The sequence below is a fragment of the Macaca mulatta genome, chromosome 3, assembly GCF_049350105.2.
Source record: "Macaca mulatta isolate MMU2019108-1 chromosome 3, T2T-MMU8v2.0, whole genome shotgun sequence".
Classification (NCBI taxonomy): Eukaryota; Metazoa; Chordata; class Mammalia; order Primates; family Cercopithecidae; genus Macaca; species Macaca mulatta.
Genome location: NC_133408.1, coordinates 20,293,245 through 20,304,625, shown reverse-complemented (window position 1 = coordinate 20,304,625; position 11,381 = coordinate 20,293,245). Strand labels below are relative to the sequence as shown.

Here is an 11,381-nt window from a genome sequence, read left to right as displayed (position 1 = left end):
AGAAAACCACTATGGCACCTGTATACCTATGTAACAAACCTGCATGTTCTGCACATGTATCCCAGAAGTTATAGTAAAATTTAAAAAAAATGAATGTGACACCTTCCTCTCCGTGACTCTCTTTCATTCTCCTGCTTTTGCCATGTAATATGCCTGCTCCCCTTTGCCTTTCACCACGATTTTAAGCTTCTTGAATCCCTCACCAGAAGTCAAGCCGATGTTGGTGCCATCCTTATGCAACTTGCAGAACCATGAGTCAATTAAATCTCTTTTCTTTATATATTACCCAGCCTCAGGTATTTTTTGTTGTTGTTTAATAAGGAAAGGATTTCACTAATTTTTGAAGCAAATAAGATTTGTGAGTTTCAAAGAAAAGTCAACCTTACTATACTAAATATTTTTGTCTAATGTTCCTCAATTGCAAATGCAAGTTTTGACCATTATGCAAAACAAAGTCCTGGAATTTACATTTTCTTGATGGTATTAACTCTTTTTTTCCCTAGGATGCTATTGATAATAGATTAGATTCAAAAGAATGGCCATACTGTTCCCAGTGTCTGCCAGTATGGAATGGTTCAGGAGCTGTAAGGTAAAAGCTGTAAGTGAAAATCAATGAAATTTTCATTCTACAGACCAATAGTTTAAAATGGTACACAGGTACTCATATTTGGGAACTTTCTTCTTTATAGCAATGTAAGAATCCCTAATAGAGTAGGGATTAGAGAACTTTTCTTGCTTGGAAAGATTTGAGGAGGAGAAAGTGGTTAAACAGAAAATTGAGTAATATTTTACTATATAAATGACAGTTGAAGGGGGGCAACCAGGAGGGAAAAAAGCATTACAATAAACAAGGGATGACAGAGAAGGAGATGTTTCAGGGACAGTTAGTGACTCAATGTGAGGAATGTGCAGGGTATTCGATGGAACAGTGGTACTTGATGGAGCCCCCAAAGCAGACAGAAAATAGAACAGAAATGACCCTGTATGCCATGCGAAGGGATTTGGAATTGATCTTGTATGCATTGGAGAGCCACAGGAGAAGTATAATAAAGGGAACAAAAGTGGACTTCAGAATGTAGTCTGTGTGGCATGAGAAGATAAATTCAGAGCACTTCCAGAAAGAAAGCAGAAAACCCTATACTATGGTTATTTTATTAATGCAGGGAAAAAGTATGGTGTCCTGGCATAAGATAGCAGCAGTCGAGAACGAAGAGTAGGGACTGGATTTGAGATATATGAGGAACATTGAATCAATAGGTTGGAATGGTTGAGCAGTGGGGCACTGAGAAATTGGTGAAGAATGTAAACGAGTCAAGGATGACTCATGGATTCCTAATTTAGAAAAAATAAATATAATGGAGATATATAAAATATAAACATTCATTTGGTTTGTGTCATTTTACCAAAGAATCCTTGTTTTTAGCATACTTTTTGTATCATAGATATTCATTACACTGATTGAAAATCTAAAGCAGAAGAAATAAAACATTCACAACAAAGTTGCAAGACAATTACTTTGAATATAGTTTCCTGCTATGTTGATTATCTTGTCCTAGGCTAGTGTCCTTCTTTATCTAAATTCTGAAATACTAGCTATTTTTTATCTGACTTACATTATACATACTATTACAATGCATATATAAAAAACTTTAACTTTGGGAGTTTAAAATACACTGGACCATAAATTACATTAGTTTCAGGACTATTTATATTCCCAGCATTTAGCACAGGGCTTCACACATAGTAAACACTCATTCTTGTTAAACGAATGAATGAAGAAATGAATGAATGAAAGAATTCTTCGAAAAATACCTAGCAGTTGCTCAATTGGTCCAGAATCCTTAAATAGCAATTTTTTTTCTGATAGCAGTGGCAGAAATATTTCAGTTCAGTGTGGTTGGCAATCACATTTGAGTTTCTGGTACCAATATCCGAATCTCTGATGTGCAATATAAATAAGATCTGTAACCTATAGTGTTCATTATCCATGAAGTATAAATAATATTTTCAAAATTGTTTGGAAATGACCCAGTGAATATGCATTCAGACTTACTTTAGATAAAACTCAAGACATATGAAATGTACATAGTTCATACATGTCCTTCTTTATTTTGTCCTGTCCCCACTTTGGCTGTTGTCTGGCTGGTTCCCAAAGCAATTCCGAATTCCAGCATGCAGAATTTTATGTGAAACTTACCTAAGACAAAGGCTGCTTTTATTATTTCAATGACCACTTTCTTTCATGGCTTGGCACATAAAAGATGTAGACTTTCTCCCTGTATTTCTGAATAATGGATTTTAAAACCATATTAGACATCTCCAACATAATATAAACTGAGGGAGTACGTGGTAGACTATCTTAGGAATGTCCTGCCAATAAACACAAATAATTGATCAACTCACACATTTTTTTTGTTGGCCTAATTTACTCCCATGAGATAGAGCAGTAGTAAAATTCATTCATCCAACATTCTTTAATATTTGCCAGATAAGAAGGGTGACTTGCCCCCACTTCAGTGACAGGTTAATAGTTCTATTTTGGAAATGTTTGTCTAAATCCAAGAACTCAGGCTCAGTGCAATTTATTTATTTCGGAGATTTTTGGAAGAAAAGTGCTATACCCTTACCTGGCAGGATTAGTGTGGGTAAGGATTTTGCCTTCATTTTCATTTGTGCTTAATTCAATCTGATAGAAAATAGTTGCAGAGCACAAGTGAGAAGGAATACATACAGAATGTACAAGGAAGAGAAATAAAATTGGTGTTAAAATTAACTTCACTTCAGCATCTAAAGTGAAGTCTCATTATCCTGTGTACCTCAAGGATGTATTCTCCAAACTTCTTAGTTATTTCTGAGGGGGGCTCTCCAGTTATATTTCAACTTCCTTCTTTGTAGCGCCAGATACAGGCTTACACCTCCTGGCTTGACTGCTTCTCTGATGCTGTGAACTCCACATACAAGTTTCAAGCCCATAGAGCTCCAAACATACAATTTCTCTGTATCACATTAGCAATGTTCTCTAGGCTTAAAGGGAGAAGAATTACCTCCACCCCTCCTGCACTGGAATACATTTCTCTCTCTTAAGACAACCCTCAATCTACCTCCTATTTAGTGATGTTTCCACATCTACTGTGCATTTCAGGTAACAGCAGCCACAGGTGGTTGCATCTTTCCTTGCTTTGTATTTTCTAATTCAACTAACACCACACCTAACTGTACCATGCCATTCTACTCCGGTGGCCAGATTACAGATGGGCACCAAGGTGTCTGGCACCATCCACAGACTGACCAGTATATGCCATAGCCTAGTACAAGTGCAAGAGGCCAACTCAGTCTGCATTTGAATGCTAGATCTGCAGAAAATCTGGACACCTAAAATCAAGATGTCCACGTAAGTCATACTTTGAGGTTGCCCTATTTCTCAAGTACCTCACAAAATAGACAGAAGCTAAAATTTAAAAGACCTAGCTATTTTTAAAAAAAAAAATGTAAATAGCTCTGAACCCAAGAATGCTTTAAGTTCACAGAAATACAGATAAAAGCTAAAATGTCAAAGATACAGTTATAATAACATAAAAGACAAGTATCCTTTGTGAATCAGAAATAATCTAGAAAGAGTTTTAGAAAATATATGAATCTATGGTCATTCTAAGATCTTGGTGGAGAAGCAGGCAGAACCAGCTAAATGATAACATTAACTTTTTGATATGCCGTTCTGCATACCGGTCTCCCATTCAGGCTGGTAACAGGATGGGTGCAGTTGTTCCTGGCATCACATCTCATATTCACATAGAACCATATTAAGAATATCAAAAAACAAGAGGAGCACCTAGGTCTCCTTTTTAAGAAAATCTTTCTGGAATGCCTCCACACAGACTTCCCTATATAACCTATTGGCCAGAATTGTGTTCTATATCCATTCCTTACGTGATCACTGTGAGGGCAGAGGGAACTGCCACAGCTGGAAGAGAAAAAACAACTGGTGGAATATGGATGTTTGGGAAGAATCCAGCAAAAAAGCCCGCCACGATCCATCCTTTGCTCACACATTATGTTAAAAATGCTGATGTCAATTAAACACACTCAGTCCTTCTTCAAATAGAAACAACTCAAAGTTCCATCCCTGGTCAAATTCAGTATTTTGCATGATGTGTAATCCTTATCACATCTCTGCTCAGCTTTTCATGTTCTATATCAGAGGTCAGCAAAATACGGGCCTATTGCCAAATCTGGCCTGCTGCCTGTTTTTGTGTGGACCACAAACTAGTGTGTGTGTGTGTGTGTGTGTGTGTGTGTGTACAATTTTTAATGTTTACATTTGAAACAAGAATAAATAATATTTTTTGTTTTTCCCTTTGTCCTGGAAATTCTAAAATATTTATCATATGGTCCTTTCCAGAAAATGTTTGCCAACTACTCTTCAACGGGACTTTGAATGAAAAGACAAGTTTTCCACTCCAATATAACCAATATACAAGGATACATCATTCTTAAAATGTAATTCTAAAAAGGGATTGTTTCATGACAATCTTACATGAATTTTGTCTCCATATTCGTCCTCTGTGAGGGTGGTGGCCAGTGCTCCTTGGAATGTCCTGCGTATTCTTCTTTTTTCCTAATGTGGCCTTACATAAACTGACGTCATGGAAGCATGAAATCAAACATTTTCTAACATGGCTCCCACGGGTGGATCTGATTTGTTTCAGTAGAACAAAACTTGCTATTCTGATGGTTTCTCCACTTTTCCTTCTGCCTCTGAGCAACACGAAGAAAAAAAAATGTAGCTGTTTTCCAGAGACCAGCACTTCATCCCTGAGAAAATGTCAAGATTATAGGCATGTTCTATAGAAGATAATGAGTTAATACCTGTAATTTGTTTACTCATATTTGAAACTCAGTTTCCCTATTTGAACAATGGAAATGATAATATCTTCTTCTCAAGTTTATGTATTTGATCTTTCATAAATATAGAAGAAGTGTACCTGCTTTTTCTTATTATCCTCTGTGATTTGCTTTTTCATAAATATACGAGAAATGTACCTATATTTTTTCTTTAGTTATACCCCATGAGAAGCTTGGCATACATCTGCACCACCCAGCGATTTATATTAAGGTAGTCTGATTATAAAAATGCACAAGTTTCAGAAAAATATTCCCTCCTTCCAATTTCTCTCTGTCTGTATTCACTGAGTTGGCAGAAAACCTTTTATTTTAAAGTATATCATGAGATTGACTTATTCTCAGCCTCTTCTAAGGCAAGTTTAATCTGCCATGGCTAGAAATGTCATCTTTATTTTCGATATTGTTACCACTTATAGGTACCTGAGAGACATGAATAGCTAGATCACTAATACTTTGCAGTCATTTTAGAATATTTTAAAAGGGCATACACATATAGGGCACTTTCACACATGTTCTTTATTTTAAGTCTTGAAGGAGCTTTTACTGATATCTGTGGTATGTTTTTAAGTCATCTGCATGAATAGTTAGTACAGCAGCTTTAAGTCAGATAATTTCTTATAGTCAGAAAACAAAAAACAAACTTGCTGCAAGCATAGGAATTGTAATGATAAGAGAAAAAAATATTTTGTAAAGCCTTTCTCTGACAAATCCAGGAAATATAATCTTCAAGTATCATGGATTTCTTTGAAAATATAATTACAGTAGAGCTTGTCATTTGCTGCTTTTCTAATAATGTCAACCAATTTATTTTCTATTTCACATAATTATAATGATCTCATTTTTCATCTTGTTATAGAGATTAATTTACCTATTATATTTGATGTATAGAAATTGTACATGGGAAGAAACCATCACAGGACCGTAAAACTGGGGAGAGATGCTAATCTAATCCACAAAGTCTCCTATCATTTGAATGTGGTTGGACACTTCTAATGAAGCATTGAATTGACATTCATTTTTCTCTGATTTCTATTTTCTATTTATTTATTATAAAGATAATTTTCACCTTTGAAAAATGAATACTGTTAATCATATTTAGAAAAACTTATAACATAGAACAATGTTTACTTTCTTGGAATTACTGCCACTTGTAACTTTTTTGTTGTATTGTTAGACCTGTGGTGGATAATCTATTCAGGATTTTTACACTACCATATGTGAAACTGGTCTTCCTTATTTTGAAGAATGGCTAAATCAGTGGGAGTATTTGATTGGGGCTCCCAGAAACCAACAAGATGTAGATTCACTTTCTGTGATGAACTAAATGTGTCAGTACTAGAAATTCCAGGAAAAACAAGAAATGTGTTTTTGCAATTAGCCGAGCGTGTAGCCCAGTCTCTCAATGTCGCTTCATGTTATATATGTGGAGGAACTGTAATAAGAGATCAATGGCCATGGGAAGCCCGAGAATTAGTACCTACAGACCCAGTTCTTGATGAATTCCCGGCTCAAAAGAATCACCCTGATAATTTCCAGGTCGTAAAAGCCTCAATTATTGGACAATATTGCATAGCTAGAGAAGGAAAATAATTCACTCACCCCATAGGATGACTTAGTTGTCTGAGACAGAAACTGTATAATAGTACCACAAAAACAGTCACTTGATGGAGTTCGAATCACACAGAAAGGAATCCATTTAGTAAATTCCCAACGTTGCCAACCGTGTGGACCCACCCAGAGTCCCACTAGGACTGGACAGCCCCCACTGGATTTTACTGGATATGTAGGCATAGAGCTTATGCCAAATTGCCTGACCAGTAGGCAGAGAGTAGTGCTATTGGCACTATTAAACCTTCTTTCTTCCTACTGCCCATAAAAACAGGCGAACTCCTGGGCTTCCCTGTCTATACTTCCCACGAACGCAGAAGCATAGTTATAGGAAATTGATAAAATGATAAATGTCACCCTGAGAGAATCATACAATATTATGGGCCTGCTACTTAGGCACAAGATGGCTCATGGGGATACCAGACCCCCATTTACATGATCAATCGAATCATACAGTTACAAGCTGTCTTAAAAATAATCACTAATAAAACCAGCAGAGCCTTGAGTATTCTGGCCCGGCAAGAAACTCAGATAAGAAATGCTATCTGTCAAAATAGATTAGCTCTTGACTACTTGCTAGCAACTAAAGGAGAGGTCTGTAGGAAATTTAACCTTACTAATTGCTGCCTACACAGATAATCAAGGGCAAGTAGTTGAAGACATAGAGATATGACAAAACTGGCACATGTGCCCGTGCACCTGTGGCATGGATTTGATCCTGGGGCCATGTTTAGAAAATGGTTCTCACTGCTAGGAAAATTTAAAACTCTTATAATAAGAGTTATAATAGTAATAGGAACCTGCTTATTGCTCCCTTGTTTGCTACCTGTACTTCTTCAAATGATAAAAAGCTTCATTGCTACCTTAATTCAACAAAATGCTTCAGCACACGTGCATTGTATGAATCACTATCGATCTGTCTTGCAAGAAGACATGGGTAGTAAAATGAAAGTGAGAACTCCCACTACTGAGTGAGAGTCTCAAAATGGGGGAATAAGGGAGGAGACCATCCCTCATATTGTCTTATGCCCAATTTCTGCCTCCAAAGAAAGAAAAACTAAAAACTGAAAGGCAGAAATGAAATCCACAAGCAGACAGCCCGGTGCCACACCCTGTGTCTAGTAGTTAAAGATCAACTCCTGACCTAATTGTTTACGTTATCTATAGATTACAGACATTGTATAGAAAAGCGCTGTGAACATCCCTATCCTGTTTTGTTCTGATCTAATTACTGGTGCATGTAACCCCCAGTCACGTACCCCCTGCTTGCTCAATTGATCACAACCCCCTCACACGCACCCCCTTAGAGTTGTGAGCCCTTAAAAGGGACAGGAATTGCTCTCTCGGGGAGCTTGATTCTTGAGACAGGGGTCTTGCCAATGCCCCTGGCCGAATAAACCCCTTCCTTCTTTAACTCCATGTCTGAGGAGTTTTGTCTGCGGCTTGTCCTGCTACACAATGAAGGGATAAATTCCAAAAGAGAAGGCTACACATATTTTTAGATTGACCAGTTTAAAGCATGCATTAAATCACAAGAATTAAATTTGGCCCAGGGCAAGTAAATTTGATCACTCATTATCTTGAGTCCACTTTCTGAAGTTAATCCTTAAGATTATGTGTGTGTGATCTCCGCATTTAGCCAAATCAAATTTCCCCCACCCCCAGAGTATATGTTAATAGCATTGTTCCAGGAAATACCAAACATAAAAGAGATGCCAAATCAAGAGTGTACAAAGCTATGAGTTTCACATGTGAAAAAGAGACTTTGAGAAATAATTTAAAAATATTGATTATCTTGGATTTTTTTTTCAGTTTGTACATTATTAGCTCAAATATCTTAGCATTTGATGAAGCATGGAATTTTTATGATGTCTTCCAGAAGGAACTAAATGTATATAAGTGTAGGCATTCTTTTTTTATATATATATATATACTTTTAAGTTTTGAGATACATGTGTAGAACGTGCAGGTTTATTACATAGGTATACATGTGCCATGGTGGTTTTCTGCATGCATCAACCCTTCATCTACATTAGGTATTTCTCCTAATGCTATCCCTCCTCTACCCCCCACCACCCCCCATAGGCCCCACTGGGTGATGTTCCCCTCCCTGTGTCCATGTGTTCTCATTGTTCAGCTCCCACTTATGAGTGAGAACTCTCGGTGTTCGGTTTTCTGTTCCTGTGTTAGTTTGCTGAGAATGATGGTTTCCAGCTTCATCCATGTTCCTGCAAAGGACATGGACTTATTCTTTTTTATGGTTGCATAGTGTCTCATGGTGTATATGTGCCACATTTTCTTTATCCAGTCTATCATTGATGGGCATTTGGGTTGGTTCCAAGTCTTTGCTATTGTGAATAGAAGCACAGGCATTTTTAAGGCCTCTAAAACTAGTAGAAGAATTTTTTTTAAGAAAACATTATGTAAGAGTGATTAAATGTCAATGTACTAAATAAATATGGTTTCTGTTTTATAATCTACGATTGTGTTTCGAGGTTTGGTTTTAACCACACAATTTTTTAAAAGATGATGTCAATCAGCAAGTATAAAATTTTGCCAATATTTAATATGTAATTTTGAATTGTTGTGTTAAATGCATTCATGTACATAAAACACTTAGTGGAGTATTGACCAGAGTGTAGTCTCATTTCATATGATTGGGTTCTCCTTGCCTTCATATTTTAATCATATTAGTATTATTAAATAATAGCTACTTTGTTTAGAGAATCTATTGGTATTTTTCAATTAAGAAAAGCTCTTCACTCTGTAACTCTGCCTTAAATAACATTTGGTACTATACGTACAATAATATATGTTTTCTAAAGTCTTCTGATGTATAAAATAATGTCATCAATTAGGCAATTATTTTATCATTTTTATCCGGAGTACTGTAATTCCTAAAATGAGCATGCACCTGAAAGAGGATTTCTTCATTTCTTAGAGTTGTCATTTTCCTAAAACTTTGAGCTGATGTCTCCGAGCTGTCCTAGGGACATCTGATGTCCTGGCCACTACTCTGTCCCGATACTGGCAGCTTCTGGCGGACTGGCTCCACAACCCCCCGGCACATCATCTTTTCTGCTGAGCCACCTCTTCTACCTGACACCTGATTCAAGCACCAAGGCAGTGATGTGACAGGAGCCCTCAGGTTTCTGATGCTGGTTCTGTTCCTCTCTCATTTTTATTACATCACTCCGCTTTTTTACATCTTTTAGGATTACCCTTTCAAATATTCAGGTAGGGCTAATTCTCTATTGACATATTTAGACACGAAAAATTGGCTAACGTAGCTTCATTGGACCATTAGTTGTTGATTGTATCATAAGAATCCCACGTGAAACCCTGTGATCAGAGAAGGTGTGTTTCCTCATAAGTGTGTTGACATCCTCCTGACACTTTCCAGACTATTTCTTTTAGACCATAGAGGTTTTAATTTTGATCTTCATTATGCAATGTGAAGTGATCCCTTAGAACTAACTTTTGTCTAGAATAGAATCTCCAGTATCTTCCAAAATTCTTGAATTGTGGGACACTAAGTAGGGTTGATATACTTAACCTTTCAGATGCCGGCAAAAGCAGTGGAATAGTCAACCTGCAGAGCCAGTGGGCATGGCTAAGAGCAAAGACATCAGGTTCATCAAAGGGCCTGACATCTTTTTTTTTTTTTTTAACCTGTCTCAGAGCAGCTATATAAATATGAAAGGAGTGTGTGAGACAAAACAAAATTCTGCTTGGGCACAATGGCTCACACCTGTAATTCCAATACTTTGGGAGATCGAGGCCGATGATTCAATCAAGACCAGCCTGGCCAACATGGTGAAACCCCATCCCTAAAAAAAACACAAAAATTAGTCAGGCATGGTGGCATGCACCTATAATCCCAGCTACTCGGGAGGCTGAGGCAGGAGAATCACTTGGACCTGGGAGGTGGAGGTCGCTATGAGCTGAGATCATACCACTGCCCTCCAGCCTGGGTGACAGATCAAGACTCCAAAAAAAAAAAAAAAAAAAAAAACAACTACTAGAAATAACTGATTTTATCTTTGTCATTTAAGATAGATGTTAAGAAAACAATACTGTTGGTCAGTTGTACTATGAATCTCTCTCTATATATATTTATGTATATATATTTAAACTTTCACTGTTTATTAGTCGTGCCAAGGACAGTTGCTTCTGCTTAGTTGCATTCTTTAGCTGGATTCAATTGTAGGTTTAGTGGATGATTTAAAGTGAGCTCTAAAATAGCCCAAGTGTAGTACCAAATACATACTCAAGAGTTCCATTAATGCGTCAGATTAGGGAAGGCTTTGTAAAGCTTTCTGGAAAGTTTTAAAGCTCCCTGAATTATCATCTTTGTTTTAAATTATCATCTTTGTTTTAAATTATCATGTCATGGTGCTTGGTTTACCTGTCATTTTTTTTTTTAACTCAAAGATATATATGACACAAATTTATCCCATATGTAAGTGTCAGTGTTTTGGGGATAACATTTAAAAGCAAGATCCATTAATAAAATCAGCTTTGGTTTTTGAACTGTATGTAGTTCTTTGTTCGTATGAGCAATTCACAGCTACGGTTTAGTAAAAACTTGGCTTGAGGATGTTCACTTCTGAAAAAAATTACTTAAAATGTATGAAATTTTATCTCTCTAGGTATAGATGATCAGTTTCTTTAAAATTGCTGACAACAAACTGCCACAGCCAACAGAGGCCTAAGGCCTAAGGAGGCATGACAAATTAATGTAGTGTGGTTTCCTGGATGGAATTCTACGACGGAAAAAATACATTAGATAAAGGAATAGAAATAAAGCCTGGGCTTTAGTTAATAATAATGTTTCAATATTCATTCATTAATTGTAACAAATGTGCCAT

The 11,381-nt window shown here is 36.7% G+C and overlaps 1 long non-coding RNA gene across 1 annotated transcript; it reads left to right on the top strand.

Annotated features, from left to right (window-relative positions):
- Window positions 1–462: 462 nt before the first annotated feature.
- LOC144340132 (uncharacterized) lies at window positions 463–8,990 on the top strand. The gene is made up of 2 exons (XR_013415853.1): window positions 463–598; window positions 4,400–8,990. It is a non-coding gene; the product is annotated as an uncharacterized LOC144340132 (long non-coding RNA).
- The last annotated feature ends 2,391 nt before the right edge of the window (window positions 8,991–11,381 follow it).